The sequence below is a fragment of the Poecilia reticulata genome, chromosome 4 (genome assembly GCF_904066995.2).
Source record: "Poecilia reticulata chromosome 4, P_reticulata-male-v2, whole genome shotgun sequence".
In the NCBI taxonomy this organism is placed as follows: Eukaryota; Metazoa; Chordata; class Actinopteri; order Cyprinodontiformes; family Poeciliidae; genus Poecilia; species Poecilia reticulata.
Window position 1 is genome coordinate 22,889,668 of NC_088833.1, and position 20,597 is coordinate 22,910,264.

General features: G+C 40.0%; 1 long non-coding RNA gene across 5 annotated transcripts in view; it reads right to left on the reverse strand.

Annotated features, from left to right (window-relative positions):
- The window catches only part of LOC103463697 (uncharacterized), a 51,204-nt gene extending 34,983 nt beyond the window's left edge, over positions 1-16,221 (reverse strand). Inside the window, exons 1-2 of one of the 5 annotated variants that reach the window (XR_001776540.2) lie at positions 16,056-16,221; positions 595-721 (exon numbers count right to left, since the gene is read on the reverse strand). This is a non-coding gene — a long non-coding RNA (uncharacterized LOC103463697). Of the gene's footprint in view, positions 1-594; positions 722-4,727; positions 5,247-11,178; positions 11,917-12,186; positions 12,685-16,055 lie in introns of those variants that run through there. The other 4 variants (XR_001776542.2, XR_533536.3, XR_533535.3 and 1 more) reach the window with 4 other exon arrangements.
- Between the last annotated feature and the right edge of the window lie 4,376 nt (positions 16,222-20,597).

Here is a 20,597-nt window from a genome sequence, read left to right on the forward strand (position 1 = left end):
TGCTCCTAATTTTTGACACACTGCCTGTCAGTAAGCTGACAAAAGACTTTCAGAATTTCTCCCACTTAGAAGAGAGACAAATAAATATCCGTTTATCAGCCTCTATCTGAGCAGCGAGCCCAAATTATAAACCAGCTAACACATTTTTTTTCAGTTGTCTACTGTGCAAAGGGCAGAAAAACAAAATAATACTCTTCGTAATAGGCACATTTATTTGTAGATTACTGCTAAATGCCTATTTATATGTTTTTACATGTTCTGTATTAACACCAAAACAATAAAGTTCTGTTTTGTATTTTAGCAGGAGGACAAAATATGGTCTTTGCATTTTAAATAAAAGCAGTTAGGTGTGTGTGTGTGTGTGTGTGTGTGTGTGTTTTTTTAACCATGATATTTATACTCAAGGTTTATCATTTGGGAATTTCATAAAGACCTACGTGTGATGTATGAAATAAACAGAGAGTTGTTATTCAGGGTGCCAAATTTAAAAACTTTTCCGCTGGTCATGTTGTTTGAGAGATTTGTGCACCTAGTTCAAGTTCAAGTGAGAGGACAACAGCAGATCAGGTGCAGCGGAGCAGGACTTTGTCTCACCTCTGACGTCACAGCGATGGCCTGACCCCGTCACTGACCTCCGCTCCTCGGGCCAGAAGGTCAGGCTGTCTGTTGCTAGAAGGCCTGTGGATGAGGTGCGAGTATTTCTGTAGAGCTTCACTTACTCCTGCAAAACATGAAAACACTATTCTTACAAAAGTGCTCTAATATCTCCCCAAACAAAAATGTTTTATATCTCACAGAAGAAGTTTTTCTTCTTCACCTTATGTTGGATTTTTGTGAATAATTATTACATAAAATGTTTAGTCTTGAAGTCGAAATGTCAGCAAAGAATTCCAACAAAATGCTATTTAATAAATTGTGTTAATGCAAGACATGGCTCTGTTCACAAAAGCTTCATTGAATAAAAGTAAAAAGTTAGAAGTGTTGCCCTTTTTTTAGTAAATCTTAAGAAAGAGTATTAAAAATGATGCACTGATAGATCTTTTGAAAAATGTGCTAATTTCCTTTTTATTCAGATACCGGCAAGGAGTTTCTCCCCATTTTCTCTTACGGCTGGTAAAGCCAGATAATACACACAAACACATGCACACATCCGCGCACAGAGAAACACACCTCACAAGCGATTACACAAAATGCTCAAAGATTACATCCACTGAAATCTGACGTCCTCCGTGGGTTTAAAGCCTGCATGTCAGCCCTTTCAATCCCCCCCCCCCTCTTTCTCTTGCATGGGTCAGAGGCTGTTGCTAGGCTACCAAACCCAGAATACATAAGTTCAGAGAAAAAGGTTTATATAGGGCACTGCAATCCAAGGTAAAAACGATAACAGGAAGCTGATGACAAAATATGGATTTAGATTACTGTAAGACTCAAACACTGTCAATTGTGGCTGTCAAAGCCGTGGAGGAGAAGGAAGAAGTAGAAGTAGAAGAAGAACTAGTTAGTAGTTTCCAATGATGACATTAAGACAGTCTCTGCAGAGGCTTCTCGTGCAAAAACATATAATTCATGTTGTGATGGTATCAAAGCAGATCTCTGAGTGTGAAAAAAGGCCTGCTCTGCAGCCCACTGTATTCTGTCATGTTTATTATAGCCCTTAGTGGCAAAAAATGAGGCACTCTGGGTGTAGCAATAACGCGCACTCTCATGGACAACATCCGAGGAAGCGGGGATGCGTGTGCGCCCACACTCGTGCACGCCGCAGTGGAATCTAGTAGCCAAGTGTGACACAATCGAGATAACATCTGTGGGATAGTGAGCTTGCAGCAGGGCCGTAAAGCTAAAACAATGGCTCTGTTGTGTGCAGGGTAAGAACGCAGTACACGTCCGATCCGTCCGACGCCACATCCGTTCGTGCACCTGGCAAAACGAAATGAACGGAAGACGCAGCGGGCGAAACTTTGCGAAAGCGACAGATTCAAATCTCTCTTAACTCGCCGCTGCGTCGCTTTGTGTTCCTCGTTTAACACGGCCATCTTGATGCGTGCGGAATAAATTGGGCAGCAGAAACTATAAAGGGCGTTCAAGCAGATGTACAAATGGAGACGTACAAATCACCAAGACAATGGAATGTTTAATGCAGCCTTATGGCAGGTGCTCAAGAGATAGACCCAGTCTAGACTGGGCTCCATCTGGTGCGTAGAGGCCTCCTCCTCGCGCCCCCAGACAGACACATATTAATGTGGGAAAAAAACACACGTCTAGCCTGCCTCTGTGAACGCTCACCAGACTGCATTTGAATCTCAAAGGGCCTCTCCACATATCCTCCATTTATTAGCCCTCAGCAATGCATTAATTTTTTTTTTAATAATTTTTTTTTTTTTGCTGCTGCTGCAACAGGGCGAACGTGGGGAGGGCGGCCTTGTTGGTGTAGAACAATTGCGGCTGACGGATCACGCTGTGTTATAAATCCCCGGCTCAGAGTTGGACCTTTATCTTTAAGGGACATACAGTAAGGATGACTGCCTCAGAACATGGGCTTCTGACTTTCAATTTCAGGAGCTATTTCTGTCAAATCACTAAAGAGAGACCGATGGTGGCGTTTTGATATTGGCTTCAGTACCTAAAATAATTTACATACTGGAGTAACAGGCTTAGCAAGACGCCAGTGTCCTGCTCCTCGGTCAAATTACACTAAATGCCTCGGAACAGCACATTTGCAAATCATGAAATGACCATTAATAGCATCAATTTAAACTACAATTTAAAACCAAAAAGTGTCAACGCCTAGACCGCGAGGCACACAAACAGGGTTGTAGCGACACAAAGGCGCAGCAGTGCTAGCATCTTCTCTGATCTGTGATGCAGTGCAAAACTGGGGCCTGTAGCACCAGGCAGGCAGTCAGGCAGGATCTGTGCTGCTGCACACCTACACTCAGCACACAAGCAGAGACACAGGCAGGCACACAAGCTTTAGAAGCTGTAACACACAAATGACTTGTTCAAATTCAACAGGCTTTTACCACTGTGGAGTTAAACCTTTCACTCAGATGCCCCCCCCTCCTCGACTTGGATGGAGAAGAGAAGAAACGGGTCGTGTTGCAAGACAAACTGGGTTATTAAAAGCAGGCCAGGGTGACCACGCTGACCCTGTCTCAGTAGCGACAAGGGTCAGATTTTAGGGGAAGTGGGTCTTTTTAAGCCTGTTTTAGTGATTCAATCGCAAAAGTTCTTTGACTTGTGCAAAAAAAAACCAAAAAAAAACGTTAGATTGATACTTTAATGGTCAACAGATCTTGACCAGGAGAAACTCTAGTTTCTGGATCTTTGACATATTTTGACATTTGTAATGTATATCTTCATCCGTGCAAAAACGGTTAAGTGACTTTCCTACATCTATATGTGGCGATGGATCGCAGTCACCAAAATACAGCGAAAACAAAGAAGGTGGTGAGTGAGCAGCATTTTCTTCAAACTGTCTCTCATGAACACCCTTGGTCAGAAATTAGGTGACGAAATCATCATCTACACAAAACCACAAACAGTTCAAACACCTCAACTTATACGTCAAAGTTTTCTTTGGAAAATGTTTGTAAAACATCTTCTACTCTTAAAAGTATACATTAAATCTCTAACAATCTTGTTGACATTTTGGAGCTGGAACACAGTCTGACTGTACAGCTGCATTTCTTTTTCCCTAAATATTTAAATAAGCCCAATAAGCACCGTTACTGCCAAGCAATCATCTGCAAAACAGCGAATACTTGAAATGGGTACTTGATCTACAATATGTGTTTGACCTCACTCTTCTGCAGAACCTTTTCCAAGGAATCAGGCTCAAACGGGCTGATAATGGTGGCAAAGATAAATCCAGGGATATAAGATTTTACCTTTGACAAGCACAAACTGAACTGGATAACTGTCTCATTTCCTCTTTTTAGCTTGACATACTGACACGTGGGCCAGTCTGAGTAAAAATGTCACAGTTTCATGACATTATAGAATTTATTTTACAAATATCTGAAGGAAAATGTGGGAATGGCTAATTGTTTTTTTTTTTTTAATAGAAAAGCATGTCTTTTCTCCTTTGTATAGTAGGACATAAAGAGCTAATGACTTAGCTAAGATGTGCTCCTTAGGTTGCCATGGGTGCAGTAGTCCCCAAAAGTAATAGATTCCTAACAGCTTATTGTTTCCTTCTTGCAAGTGGGAGAGAAGCTTAGAAACATTCTTGCAGCCAGCTAGCCATCAGTGTGCAGCAGCGGGTTAGAGAGGCAGTCTCAGATAAAAGAACTCTATTATCTCAAGACGTTTTTTATTAAAAAGACTTTAAACCACATGAATGTGATGATGGAGATTGTTTGTGATCTTAAAGAAATAACTTTTTTTTTAAAACTACCTTGACACTATGTCAACACACACCGAATGTATAGCTGGAAACTATCCTACTTGTTCTCTTTTTTGTAACATCTCAAGCCCTGAACATGGAATCTCATCTTCTATGTGGCACATGACAAAGTGAATCCTATCTAGCCAACTTTTTTTTTTTTCTTAGAATGAGACTTTACATTGATGTGCAAATGCACCAAAGCATGATAACACAACACAGCAGCTACTTTTCGTTGTTAATATCCCTTTCAGAGATGCAAGGCATAGTTGGGGCTGCTGGTAGAACACGTGACTCCCAGGAGTCCTCCAATCGGGTGCCTCTGACATCGTGCACATCTCACCTTGTGTCTGCTGTTCAGCGGCGTCCAAGTAGCAATGAATTAAAAAAAAAAAAAAAACGGCACATGCGGCCACGTGCCGTGTAGTTCCAAACTGGGAATGGTCCATTAAAGACACCAGCATCGGCGCCTCTATCATCCTCATCACCCCTCAGCGAATGGAGCTCGTGTCCGGCTGCTTACTACTGTCACTACAAGCATCCCTCTTGATCAAAAAATAAATAAATAAATAAACAAATAAATAAATAAATAAATGTAGTCCCACGAATCCATCTTTTGAGGGAGGATCGCCTCTCTTTTCCGCAACGATGATCTTCCAAGGAGGAAGAAGGTGCTCCATCGGCGTGATCCACCGGCGGGGCTCTCCATCCTCAAGCTGCATCTCCCCCTCCGTGCACGCATGCATCCATCGGCTCATCCAGCCAGCTCAGGCAGTCGACCTCCCCCCCCAACACAACCACCCGCTTCTCGCTCCGCTTCCAGCTCGCTCCGCCGTGACGATTGCGGAATTAGTTTATACATTCGGTTCTCTAGCTTTATGATATTACATAAACTCATACAGCTAGATAACCAAAGAGAAAAACTAACCCACGTCTCTTAAAGGGGCCGCCGCTGGGAGCTGCCTGTGTTGTGGTCACATGGAGCCATTGCAATCCGCCTTGCATGAACGCGCCTCCCTCGCTCCGTCTCCCGATCTGCCTTTCTAATAGACGCGCGTAATTGCGCGCACCCACAAAAAACAGGTTATATATATATATATATACACACACACAAGAACGTATTTCCGTGTCTTTTGGTTTGCCACGTTACTAACAATAATAATAGTAATAAAACCTTTAAACAACCTCCATCACCACAACATAAACTCCACCATCCGTCTCCATACTGTTTTTTCCCCTCTTTTTTTTAACTTCAGCTTGTGTAAAAACCTGAATCCTGACGAGCATCTGCAGGGTGAAGTCATGCAGTTGCATGATGATGATGATGATGATGATGATGACACGTCCATCTATCACCGACAGAAAGGCTTAACGACTTCTAATAACCGCGCGTTGCTCTGCTAACAGCACAACACAGTGTCAAATCCAAACTGCTACTCGCCATCACGCAACTCGTGAGCTGAGATAAGACACTTCCTCCGGAGCCCAGGCCCCCTCGCACACACACGGCTGGCTCATTGTTGCTTTTTAAATGCCAGCTCACATCGACCCATTTCAAACCACAGGACCCATAATTTTTTCGCCGCTGAGTGAATTAATCCGCGCATTGTTTGAAAGAATGACAAACTACCACGGGATTGTGCAATATATATATAAATATACAGTATAGGATGGCTTCCAGCAAAATGTCAGCAATGTGACCTCCAAGAAAAACCCAGTCCTGCCTCATTGAGTGGGTCTGCTTTTGTTTCAGTAATTTAGTGATAGTGACAAGCTAAAGGAAACCGAGGTGCTTTCAGGACAGTATTAGTCATCGGGCTCTCCTTTCTTTTTGCTTTGGTTGTTTCCAGGGGCACCGCCGGGGTGTGGCGTGGACTTCTAAGTTTTTTTTTATTATTATTATTATTTTTTTTACGTAAAGCAAAAAGGTGTTCTCTTATTCATTTCCTTGATTTGTTTTAATCTAATAACACATTTATACATGTTTTCTGTTCCTTACTTTGGAGAATTTGTTACATTCATATATAAAAATAATTAAAAAATAGTTCTACACTGACTTGTTTTCACCCCAAGATATCATCTGAGGAACCTAATTAAAATGTTCCTTGCTTGCTTTAAACACTTTTTAGAACAACTTGCAATGACAACAATATACTCTGATGTAAATTGTTAGCCTACCAGAACCTCGCTGATAACAAGCAGCTCCTACTTTTAATTGCGCATTAGAGTTAATATACAACTAAGGCAAAGTAGGTCAACAGCACAGTGCACATAACAAAGACTGCTGTTAAATAAAACATAAAGTATAAACTGGCAGAAATTGTTACTGTAATTCATACTATAAAATATGTTTAAAATATGGTTTAGCTACTATGAAGATTAAAGAGAGGCAATCAAAAAAAATCCACTTAAGTCAAGAAAAGTCTGAAGAATAGTAATGATATTGTTTTTCTATTTAGGGTGCAATTTGAAATACAGTTACATAAATTTATTATGGAATGCGACGTACTTTAACAGCACGGTGACGTAAAGAGAGAACAGCCACTTTGTGCCTATTTAATAGTTTAACAGTGTAGATCCATTTAGATGGGAACAACATGATAAATGAAGATGAATTAAAGTCGTTGATTTAACCAGATGGTTTTTATCGTTTAGTAGGTTTGCTAAAACATGTTTGCTGAGAACGTACCTAACATTTTCTAACCTATTCTCAAGAAGAAGAAAAATAAAACAAGTCGGTTAAATGACAATTAAACACTTACAAGTCTTCATTGTATATGGAAACGAGCTTCCAGTCAATGTGCTTTCCCATCAATTCTTTTTATTTTTTATTTTTGGAAGGGTCTTAGCTCGGTTTAGGGGCATCACTCCCTGGCGCGCTGCACCCATGACGCTGCGCGTCTTGGTAACCACGTGGGCTGACGGCCGGCACGTGAAGACAAAGCCCCGGCTTACACAGAGCAGCACGCACTGTCTCTCCGTGCGTGGAAACAACGCGCACATAAGATGGGGGAAATATGCAGCAAGCGTTGAGGAAATAAGAGGCTTTGAGTGAGTCAGATGTGACACAGGGCCGCTTGGTGCTCCCCACGGGAGGGGTCAGGGGAGGGGGGTGCACACTGCCAAGGGACAGGCACGGTGCTGCTGCGAATTAGGCATGCTTACTGACACGCAAACACGTGGGTGGGCACGAAACAGGATAACCCACGAGACGTGAACATGGATCCCAAATTAGAAGGTGATCTATCTATCTATCTATCTATCTATCTATCTATCTATCTATCTATCTATCTATCTATCTATCTATCTATCTATCTATCTATCTATCTATCTATCTATCTATCTATCTATCTATCTATCTATCTATCTATCTATCTATCTATCTATCTATCTATCTATCTATCTATCTATCTATCTATCTATCTATCTATCTATCTATCTATCTATCTATCTATCTATCTATCTATCTATCTATCTATCTATCTATGGCAGCCTAGTTCTGCTGCATCTCATCATGAGCTCCTTAAAAGTTCATTTAGTTGTAGCTGTGTTTGTATGCGTCCGGTTGGCCCAATGAGAAACATCTGTAACATCTGGCCCCCAGCGGCGAGTTACAGCGGCATAATAACCACATGGTCACTTTATGACTGCTCTATAAAGTGGCCATGTTTCACCCTGTATATGAATATTATAATTATTTTTTGTTTTTTTTATTAAAATGTGATTATAGGTGTAAAAAAGAAAAAAAATTGCTGTTGACAAGTGGATGCTATGAGAAGGTGCTCATGGTTATTTAAAAAAATAAAAAAAAATAATAATAATAATAACAGTTTGGTCACAAATCATTTCATTTCTGTACTGACAACCCATCTGAACAATTTCAGTTGTTCTGAATAATATTTTCAAAGAGAATATCTGAAGGTATATTTGAAGGTTTGCGGACAACAGCCTCAACAGATCCACGATTATTTTAGCACTGTAATTGCAATAACAATAAAATTCAGATAATTATAGCAGAATCTGAGCGCAAAATAAGTTTTGCCTTGCATTCATCTCGATTTGTGTGGTTGGTAAAAACCACCCAGTTGAAATTGAAACTGCCCTGCTACTGTCGTTCTGTGTGTGGGTAATTGTCTAAATGAATCCTTTAAAAATACATAAATGAAATAGGTAAATTAAGGTGGATGTTATTTTCATTCTTTAAAAGTAAAATGTCTCACAAAATAAAAAAATAAAAAAGACGACTCCCTTCCCACACACATTCATTTTTTTCATAATCTCCCCTTAAGACATTGAGGCTTGCAGTAAAATTTATTTTCTCGCACTTGAAATGAATCCTTTAATAATAATAATAATAATAATAATAATAATAATAATAATAATAATAATAATAATAATAATAATAATAATATTTCTCTTATTTTGCTACAATTTATCAAAAGCACAAATTTTAAAAACACAAGCTGTATACATAGCAGGGGGCAAACTTAACGTTGTAAACCTACTGTAAGATCTGTGTGTGTGTGTGTGTGTGTGTGTGTGTGTGTGTGTGTGTGTGTGTGTGTGTGTGTGTGTGTGTGTGTGTGTGTGTGTGTGGGTGTGTGAGGAAGAGAGAGGGAAAGGGAAAGAAAGAGAGAGGTAGAGAGATGTTTTTTTTTTTTTGCCCGCGGCGCAAAGTGAACGTACAGTACAGTACAGTACGTTAATGCAGATTGACTTTCGGTTCTTCCTCTTATCATCTGAACACGCCCCCTGGGTGCGTCACGTCCTACCACATATAAATACCGTAAGCCATCCAACCAAGGTAAGCCTTTAAGCTTTATTCCAGCCTATTTCTTTCTAGCGAGCTAACCTTTTTCCTTTATTTGATTTTTGGTATGCTTTTTGAATATGTTTAAAAAAAAAACAAAAAACCCGCAGACTAGTTTTGTTCTTGCTCCGTGAATTGAATGCCGTTTTCTGGGCATTCAATTCAGTAGGATTAACAACAAATCCTACTGAAATCTAACAAAAATATAAATGTCATATACCAAAATGTTACGGAATGTAAAAATATCGTTATTTTAAGGATAATAAGACTGCATTTCGTCGACGTTGGCGCTCGGACGGAAGAAAGCAGAATCTCTGTCCATGGTGCTGAAACGAACGAAATTATATTTGCTATTTGGATGATGGGTGACCAAAAATACAAAAACAAAAAAAAAAACAAACAAACAAGCAAAAAACAAAATGAAAAACGAGGGAACGTTTGAGTTTGTTCAAAAAGCTTTAACACAACTGAACTCTATTTAGATCATATGTAATTGCCTGTTTGGGTTTTTGGAAAAGGAAAAAATACCATTATTTATTTTATATTGTTTTTTGTTTTATGCGTCGTTACTGTATTCAAATGAGGACCCAACCAAAACGCCTAAGGTGTTTATTTGTTAGCCTAAAGAAAAATGAAAAAAATATTACTATTTCAATAAGTCTTAACTGTAGCATTCTTCCCGAGATACAGTTGCTGCTCATTTTTAACCTGGAAAAAAAGTTTTTTATATTTTTAAAATATGATTTTGCAACGTGCTATATTTTGCCACATTTTGGACTTTAACATTTCCTGGTTGGACCGGTTGAATAAGGAAAGGAAACGCAAAGTGCGGCTCTCAAGTTCTATAAAAGCACATCTGAGCGTTTTTAATGTAAAAAGTGCCGAATTGTTTGTTTTGTGGGCAGCTGCATTCAATTCAAATGTATCGTACTGTAGCTAGCTACCCAGTAATAGCAATGCAATCACATCAGGCCTGTACTTGTTGCATGGTGAAAGAAAGGAAGAAAGACAGGCAGGAAAGAAAGAAAGAAATGAAGAGAGAAAGAAAGAAAGAAAGAAAGAAAAGTAGAAAAGAGAAAGGATGAAAGAAAGAAGGATAAAATAAACAAATAAATAAATAAATGGAGATTTAAAATTGTACTTTTCAGTGTAACTTTCTTCAAACTGTGATTTATTTCTGAAATAATTTCCTTTTATCTACCAAGAGTAATAGACAAAGCAACAAAACTTTAGTTTTTGCTTAAAGTGTATAGAAATAATCATTTAAATTCATGTTATTATTTAAACTAATTTTTAAAAGGGAAAAAAATGACATAAAAACTATATTAGTACTTTTAAAAGTTAGTGGTCATACATATATTTTTTTCAGCTTCAGTGGTCTTATAAATTAATTTCACACGGTTGCTCCGGAGAACATCTTCCCACAAACAAGGTACTTACAAAAAGAAGAAAGAAAGAAAGAAAAAAAGAATGGAAAGAAAGAACAGGGGGGTTAAAAAAAGGTGGGGGGGAGGGGGAAATCGTCCGATAATAGAAAGAAAAAAGTCAACATCAAGTTCAACAGCGTGCTGGTGCTCATTATCATTACAATGCTGTCTGGGAGCACACACAAGTCTTCTTAACAAGGGGCTTTGGCGTCAAGTCCCTCCACCTCCCAGCCGAGGGGACATTTTCCCAGGCTCTGCTAACAATCACACAACTGTTTGCTTTCTAAGCGCCGCGCAGCTCCGGGGCCACTCAGCTCAGCCCGCCTCAGCTGCGCTCAAAGTGGGACGGAACAGCCGGGCTGCCACTCATCAGTCCGGGTCTCAGTACACCTGACATATCGTCCCTTTCAGAGGCACACTTTAACCCACAGGAAACTATTATTATTATTATTATTATTATTATTATTATTATTATTATTATTATTATTATTATTATTATTATTATTATTATTATTGTCGGACAAATTGAGTTCATCTTTAACAAGAGGAATACTTACAAGCCATAAAAAGCGAATAAATTCCGCATCTCCGGTTGAAGTCCTTTCAGAATTTTAAGGCAAGTTTCTACGGGTGGATCTCTCAGTCAAGAGCAACCTGGCATTACCAAAGCCCCAAAACTCCAGGGGGGGCAAACCCCAGTGACACGCGTCTTCAAACAAAGCGGTACAAAAGTGGATCCCATGCAGAAAAAATAAAAATAAAAATTATAAACGAGAGAAAAAAAAAAACATGCAGCGACCACTTCACTGTCTCAGCATCTCCTCACTACCCTTGGATGACAGAATAGAGGAAGCTGCCGGGTCGTTGGTCCCCTCCTCTCTCTCTCTCTCTCTCTCTCTCTCTCTCTCTCTCTCTCTCTCTCTCTCGCTCTCTCTCTCTCTCTCTCTCTCGCTCTCTCTCTCTCTCTCTCTCTCTCTCTCTCTCTCTCTCTCTCTCTCTCTCTCTCTCTCTCTCTCTCTCTCTCTCCTCCCCAAAACACGCACTCAAAGCGGCCGCAGCTGCACCATGTTCTTGCACGACCCGCACAGCAACGCAACAGCAACACAGTATTCCCGGACCACCGTGATTCCCCACGGTTGGAGTTGGATCTCCTTGTCCTCGCGTGGTTTCCAGCATCTGACAGACGTGCTGCGCCACGTGCAGCCCTCTCACTGCGTGGCAGTGACGGGACGCAGAGAGACGTGGAGGACAAAGCCCCAGGACTCCTTTTTTCCCTTTTTTCTTTTTTTTTTCTTTAGACACACATTCATGCCAACTCACGTCCTTAGGTTTCCTTCCCTCCCCCCCCCTTTTTTTTATCCAACATGGCAGGGAGGAGGGCATCAAGAATCTCCACACTTTGATGAAGAGGCGCACTTTCGCAGATGGGGGTTTATGCGCTACAAAAACGAAGCCCTCACATCATATCGTGTATCCTCTTTCTCCATAGCAAAACATCCAAAAGGCAACACACACACACACACAAAAAAACCAAACAAACAAACAAACAAAAAACACCACGGCACCTTGATTGAGTGGTCCCCACACCTGCATGCATGATGCACGTCTCTTCTCTGAGGCACCTGTGCCAGCGTCGTAAGAGAGAAAGGAGGAGAGAGCGAATGAGAACGCCTCCAGCAGCAGCAGCAGCAGCGAACCGGCTGCGCGTTTAAGCGCTGTGTAGTTCCCGTGTAGCTATATGAGCGCGAACCGCAGGAAGGATGCGCCGTTATCGAGCGATCTGAAGCGGAGAGGGTTAAATGCGGAGCACGCAGCGGCGATGTGCGCGGGGCTGATGTCGCAGCGGCCAGCAGATGCCGATGCCTCTACACTGAGCTCCGGCGGGTCACGCCGCTTTACGCGGTGCGACGTAACTGGCAGGACGCACGGCGGGCACTCACGTCTAAATCTCGACTTTAGAGAGAGGTGTTAAAAATGCAACAAATTAAAGCATTATATTCCAAAACCCGGCATTCATCTTTAGAAGAGGCGAAGAAGGCAGCGTGAATGCGTCGTAAAAAGCAGAAGAAGAAGAAGAGAGAGAGAGAGAGAGAGAGAGAGAGAGAGAGAGAGAGAGAGAGAGAGAGAGAGAGAGAGAGAGAGAGAGAAAAGCAGGTGCGCCACTAAAAATTTGACGTGTTAAGCTGCGTGCTGACGTAAGGGATAGCGCGTGCGCCGGGGTATGTTATTCCAAATGTGTTACCCAAAGAGTTATTGTGTGTGTGTGGGATATGCATAACACGGAGGGGCTGGCAAGTTGAATCTGTTGGCATTTCATAATGTTTTCATTTCTGCAACACTATTTTAAAGAAAAGATTAAATGTTGGGTTTCTTTCTGTCTTTCTCTCTCTCTCTTTTTCAAATTTGGAGGTTAAAATACAGAATTTGCACAGGGACACTTCCAGAAAGTTATTAACAATAGTGTGCCATCACCAGAGCTTCAAGAGTTGTGTTGTTCTGCTTCCTTATCCGGGGTAAGGTGAGGGGGCTGGACCGGGAGTGATGGACGCATTTCCAAAACTGACATGTTACAAAGAATTTGATTGAAATCACAATAAATAAATGTCCCGTCACTCAGATTTTTTAAAAATGACATGGGTAAAGTTTGGGTATGCCCTGCAACCTCCATCCTTGTGCCACTGGATTCAGAACAGCTTTCATTGCCTCTCTCCAATAGCCCTAATCATTCATGTACTCCTTTGAAAATGAGTCAATACATGTTATCATTTTCCAGGCAAAGTAGTCAAAACATGTATTGTTATTGTCACTTTTTGGGAAGCGATTTGACACATGAATTAGGCCAACATTAAAACGTAAGCCTATTTAATTTATTTCAATATGCAGAGACAAAACAACAAAGAGAATCTCAGATTGAAAAGTTTAGCTTTATTTTATTTTACTTTTTATTCCAATTTGAGATGTTTTTATTCTCTATCTCTTCATATAGAGGTCGAAGTTTGTTAATTCACAGAAAAAAAAAATCATTTTTAACTATGTACATATATACCATGATGATGAATACTAATGTAAACATCAACGTATATATTCTCTTAGCTAGAGGCCTTTCTGAGGCCTTTTTGCCGAAAACGTTCTGGGAAGTAACGTCAATCTTTAGTGTAAAACTACGGCACCTACTGGCAGAGAGGTGGTACTGCGGAAACTGTCGGGCCTGCACAGATAAAATGCCCGGCCTGAAGCAACAGCACGTTAAAAAAAATAAAATAAAATTACACTAAGCGCCAGAAAATATCACTAATAATGACGCAATGTAAATAAAGCATCCAAATTAAGGCTTTTAAATGTATCAAAACAAGGCATTGCTGCAGGTAAAGTGACTGTGTGTGAACGGAAAACACGGCCTGACATGTTGCATTAATGTTTGTAAAAGCGCTTTTTATTCTGCTCAGTATTATGAAAATTAACCTGATTTATCATCCCAAACTGGCCTGGCTCCAACGAGTTAAAATAAACTTGTATGAATTAGCGAGAGATTTGAACAGGATAATATTTATATATTTATGTCTAAAACAAATCCATAGCAGCCGTTTGGGTTTTATGAAATGAGTTTCGTTTGTTTTTGTTGCGATTTATTTAAAAAAACAAAAAAACAATCATAATAATAACAACAATAATATTAATGCAACCAAATTGCATACATGTTCCATTATATTCATTACATTACTTCACACTTGTAACTTGCATACAACTAACTCGATTGAAATCTTAATGGAATTATTATGAACATTTTATCGCGAGATTTGATCGTTCAACTTTGGCATTTATTAATCTTTGTTTGAAATGTTATGTTTATGGAGAGCAAATTCATTGACAACGTGCGTTCTGGATTGACAGTTCACCCAGAGGTGAGAAACGACAATTGTCTAGAAGCATAATATTTCACTTGTTGAAATCGCAATCTTGAAGAAATACATTGCAATATGTAATGCTGCATTTTATTTACATACATGTGCAGATATGAAAATGCCTACTTGTCTCTTATTTATTGCATAAAGATGATTTTTGCAACAAATCAGCTTCAAAAGGAACGTTGTTTATTCTTTGAAAAATTGATTTCTAGACTTCAGGATAAAAACGTTGCATTTTCATGTTTAATTAATTGGAATGAATTAAATAGATTTTTAATATGCAGATTTCACTGAATTTAATGCTACAATCAATTGCACTTTGATGAATTTGTACTTGAATAATAATAATAATAATAATAATAATAATAATAATAATAATAATAATAATAATAATAATAATAATAATAACGTTGTTCAGCTATATGCACAGTGTGAAATAAAATGAAAAGGCATGGCATTATTCTTTTCTACATATGGACGATAAATAAGACATGACAAACATAAATAGAAGAAGTGGCATAAATTCTTAAGATCCCAATCTTCCTCATCAGAAAACAAATCCACTGCTTTCTGCAAGAATTTCTTCTTGTTCCGCTTAAATCACCACCATCATCTATGACCTAAGTGAGCCCTGTTGGCTTACGTTGCCAATAACTGACCGATTCAAGTGGCCACTTTTGGGAATTGTAATGACTGATCTTCAAAGAGGTCTGACCTGACGCAGGGGCATGAAGATGTCAAAGGTCAGGCATGAGAAACCAACAGGGTGCCAATATTTGTCCCTCCCTCTGTCGTGCTCCCAAATCAGAACCCTACGCTGCAGAGCTGCAGCTCATTCGGCATGTTGGAGATGACCACTCGAATGTGATTACAGAAACTTTGAGATGGACTGAAATTAAATTGCACGAAGATGTATCATCCATACCTAGTGTGGATGAAATCCACCTATAAAACCAGCAACAGCATGTTTCTGATGTCTTTTAAACTGTGGCAAGTGGCACATGGTTTTATTCCTAATCTTGTGGTGCATCCGTAATTACATAATTACTGAAAGAGAGTAGTTAAACAAGAGGGAAAAACGCTTGCAAATGGCATTCAAATAACCAGATTACTCAACTGTCTCCACAACATGAGGCAGCAGCCGGTTTCTCTGTTTTAGATCTTTAAGACCAAACAGTGTGCGGTGCTGCCAGTCAAATCTTCCTCTGTTAGGTTTACCTGAACACCCTGAAGGCATCGAAGACCAGATCAATACCCCAATATCAAATCTTAACAAGATTAGAGCATCTCTTCGGATCCACATAGAGTTGTTGTCAGTAAGAATCATTAAATGCGCTAAAGCTGCAGGAACAAGTGTTTTAATGCTTCAGTTGAGGTAGAAAGCAAAACACCAAACTATCACAATGTTTCACACCAGCCAGTAAGAGAAAAAACAAATTATATAATCCCAGTTTAATGTTCAAACAATTTAAATAAAGAAATAACAACTCAAAAATCGCCATGGACACATCAGCAACTCCAGAGCTTACCCACAGTTCAGCTGCAGCTCCTGGCTCTTTGTTGGTCTGTCTGCAGAGGAGATGCTGGCCCATTCCCGGCCATGTGAAAACAGATTGATGGCCTCCCCGCTCTCCTGGTTTAATTGGGAACAGGCTGAAATTTATGCTAATGCGATGACATCAGTCCCGCCAGTCTCCTCTCTCCATAAAAGAGCGGAGCAAAAAAAAAAAAAAAAAAAATAGGGGGCCAAAGTCGCGCCTCTTTTCTCAGCCAGTTCCGTCGGTCAAGTTCAAGCGCGCCGCCGGTCGCGCTGCTTTTGTCATTTAAATGCGTGACCGCGCTCATCAAATTAACGCAAGGGGGGCGGGAGAGACACGCAGGCACGTGAGCATATCCATGCATCTGGTTTGGTTATTTTATTGGTGAAACTTCTGTGTCACTAGTGTAACAAAAAATGGTTTAGTTTCCACCTACAGCAGAGAGGGATTATGCACCTGTGTTTAGGTTTTGAATTTCAACCAGACCGCATTTGTTTTGCAGCGGCTCTAAAAAAAAAAAAAAAAAAAAAAAAAAAAAAAAACTGTAACAGGAATGCAGCCTTCCAGCACACACGCGAGTGAGACTTTTTAAACATTTGTGAAAATAAGGAGTCATCCGCTCAGATGCGCCAAATTTTGCGCTGTCACACACCGTCCACCTGTATGACAAAACAAGATCGCTGTAACAGAATTACAGACAGAGGGTTCCTTGGTTTTTACAGATGCACAAATTGTGTGAGGACTTAATAGTGGATGTAAGGCCACTTTATGATGTATGACGGGCCTCTTCTTGGGTAAAAAAAAAAGAAAAGAAAAAAAAAGTGCAATCGGTTCCGAATAGCATTGACATCCAAAACTCCCTCCCAAAAAGCAAAATAAAACTTTGTGTGAAGCACAACTACCATCCTTCTTTCTGTCTTATTTATTTATTTATTTCCTTTAAAGTGTGGCTCTGTAAGTAGAGTCAAGTGATCAGAAGGTGGTAGGTTCAATTCCAGCTTCCTCCTGTCACAGGTCGATGTGCCCATGGGCAATTCACTTAACCCCAAGTTGCCTACCGATCTGTGTATGAATGTGTGTGCGTCTGTGAATGTAGGTGAAAGTGACTGTAGTGTAAAGTGCTTTGAGTGGTCAAACTGATTGGGAAAAATTCAGACCGTTTACCATTTTCTTTATCTCTAGTCGAGGAACCCCCTTGGTCATACTGCCCTGCATGGGTAGAAAGCTGTATAATCTACATCAAAACCAGCGCTGACTCTCCATAAAAGAAAGTCAAGTCTGTAGATAGGCATCAAACATAAACACGTTGACCAAAGACCTCATAGTCATATACACAGCCAATATTTGATACAGTGTTATATATAGTGAGTAGAAATGTTGCTGTCTAAATTAAAATTCCAATATGTGTTAATGTCAACTAGGCGGCTTTTTCTGCCTATGTGTATCTATATATATTTTTCTGTGTAAGGCGTCCAAGCAGCAACAACTGGATATTGACACCAGACCCCTCTGTGAACCCGATGGACATAGAAAACGAGCCGATGTATAAAAATGATTCATTTCCTGTATTTGTTCTGTGGACGGTGCAGGGATTAATGAGTATATCATGCTGAACGACAATGCATCACCTACTCAGTCTCTTTCCAGGCACTTCCTTGTTTCCCTTATCCTACCATGAGCCTGCTAATTAACAGTCATGAGTTGAGGTGCTGTTTTAAAAAAATCCCTGTGACAAAACAGATCTGGTCCTCTTTAGCTTGTTCCCACAGTTCACAGTTCTTCCTCTCTCTCTCTGTCTCACACACACACACACACACACACACACATTACTACTGATCATCAGTAAAATTAAGGCAGATGATAAGGGGGGGACAATAAGCACAGAGGGAAAGGGGCAGTTTCCTTTGACAGGCCACCACTGCAGCATTTGCATATATTCAAATCAGGTGGTGAATGCCATGCGTGGGGGTTGACAAAGACGAGCCAATGGGAGGGCTGCGTCCCTGCTGCAGGCTCAGAGGCAGCCGCCAGTCCTCCAGCAGCACCCTGGGAGAAACCCAGGGAAGTGGTGTGGGAACCAAGAGGCCCCCAGAGCTGGACAGAGGGAGGGGAGCCACTTGTAGCCCGTGATGGATTTACATTTTATTTGTGTCCATTTTGCTCAGTAATTTCTGCCCCTGCTCTCCAGCCACAGATGGCGGACATGATAGAAGGATTAGCATTTGTGTCAAAGATGATAATGATGGAAGTCTTTTTTTTTTTCTTTTTTTTTTCACCCAGACAGATTTTTTGTCCTTTTGTTTGACTGGCACGGTAATGTCGGACATGATGGACAAACCTTAAAAACATTTAATTGATTTGGGTATAATTTTGTTGTCGATTCCTGCTTCAAAAAAATGTGTTTCATATATTTTAAGAGTTTTAGAAATTCACAATGGGCGTAAAGGATGTTGAGTTAAGACAAAAAAAAGAAAAAAAAGAAATACAGAACTGGTCTTCTAAGGACAGCGCTTCACAAAAGCATCCTTGCAGCCATGCCATGTTTTCGCTCTACATTGCCCCATGTTAGTTCTTTCTACATTTCACTGAACTCTGACCTGCTTTGCTATCCCTTCTACAGAAAACCATCCCTAGAGGATGGTGCAACCATCACCATATTGAGTTCATGGACATGTTAAGTGTTAGTTTTCCTCCACATATGGTTCGCACGCAGAAAAAAAAAAAAAGGTCAGGTCTCATCTGGAATTCATAGCCTCCTTTTCCACATGTTTGATGTGTCACTTATATTATTTGTTGTTAGAAAAATGTAAAGAGGTCATCCTCTGGCTTTCTTTCAACGCCACAGTCTGCTTCTCTAATGCTTTTCCATGTCACCTCTGTCAGATTAGGTTGACAGAGTTGTGCTACGTTTTGTGCCATACTCTTTCCACTTTTCGAAGATGGATTGAACAGCACTACGTGAAATGTTCAAATCTTGAGATGCTGTTTCACAACTTAACCTTGTTTTGAACCTTTCCACAACTTTACCTCTGACCTGTCTAGTGTGTTTGATGGCCTTCGTGAGCCTGGTTCTTCAGTCATTTACACCACAGCCCTTCAATATGATGCTGCCGCGTTTCATTACTTGATGTTTCAAAAATATCTGTTGGATTGCTTTTTTTTGTGAGTACAGGGGACTTAAATGTGCACCCCACTGTTTTCTATTTTCCAAATGATTTTGTAACCACGCATCATTTTCTTTCAACTTCACAGTCATGCACTAATTTGTGTTGGTCTATCACACTAAGATTCAATAAAATACATTAAGGTTTGTGGTTATAGCTAAAATAAAGTCAAGGAGTTTTAATATTCTTGTCAGGAACTATATAAATAGTTGTAATGTCAATAAAGTATACTCACTTTTTTCCTGTCAATGCGTCTCAAATTCAGGCAAAAACATACAGTTGCTAAAATACCAATAATATAAGCTGATGAAGTAATGTGATTTGGTTTATACAGCTTTGGAAAAAATGAAGAGACCACTGGAAAAATTGATCAGTGTCTCTGATTTTACCTTTCATAGGTTTATGTTTGAGTAAAATGAACACTGTTCTTTTATTTTATGAACTACTGACAATATGTCTCTGAAATTCCAAGCAAAAACTTGGTATTTACTTGGAGAAAATGAGAAATGGTCAAAATACCAAAAAAAAAAAAAAAAAAAAAGATGTAGCGTTTTCAAACCCTCAAATAATGCAAAGAAAACAAGTTCATATTCATTTGGAAACGACAATACTAACGTTTTAACTCAAGAAGAGTTCAGAAATCTATATTTGTTGGGGATAACCAGGAGGTTCTCATTGGGGTTCAGTGCAGTGGGCTCTTCATTTTTTTTTCCCCACAGCTGTATTTCCAGAAGTTTTCCTACCAGAGGCACAGCATGAATCTCCAACTCATGAAATTCCCAATCCTCTCTGAAATGTCACACTCTTGTGAACAAATTAGAAAGGATCAGATGTTTTCTTTTTAACAGAGAGGGAGTCGCCAATTAGCCAAAACTGAGAATCAAAGCCACACAGTGGAAGATCGCTTCAATAACACACCCAGCCTCACATCCTAAACACAGATTTGAATCTCGTTGGCCTAAGAGGTTTAGAAGCAGATACTTTTCGCTGTTGGTGGCACATAGGGATGAGCTGACATTTGAATGCATGTACAGGCTGTGGCTGTGTCATTCAGTCATTAACACTGACCTAGCTGCTCCTGAGCAAGGCATCTGTGCACTCCGATGCCTTTTGTCATGCATTGCCGTCTAAACACAGCGTACATATGTTAGTGGATTTTAGGGTGCAGAAAAACATGCGGGCGGATTAAGAGGCGACAAAGACATTACCTTGGTGTATATTGTGCGCCACACTGAAGCTTTTCTGAGTTTTATCCTTTAAAGTGGAAAAGAATGCTCTGGTGCACAATTACATCACACAATTATTCCTGTTGAGCAGTGTTTTAGTGCCAAAGTAGAGAGGAAGAGGAGCATATCTGAGACCTTAAGCT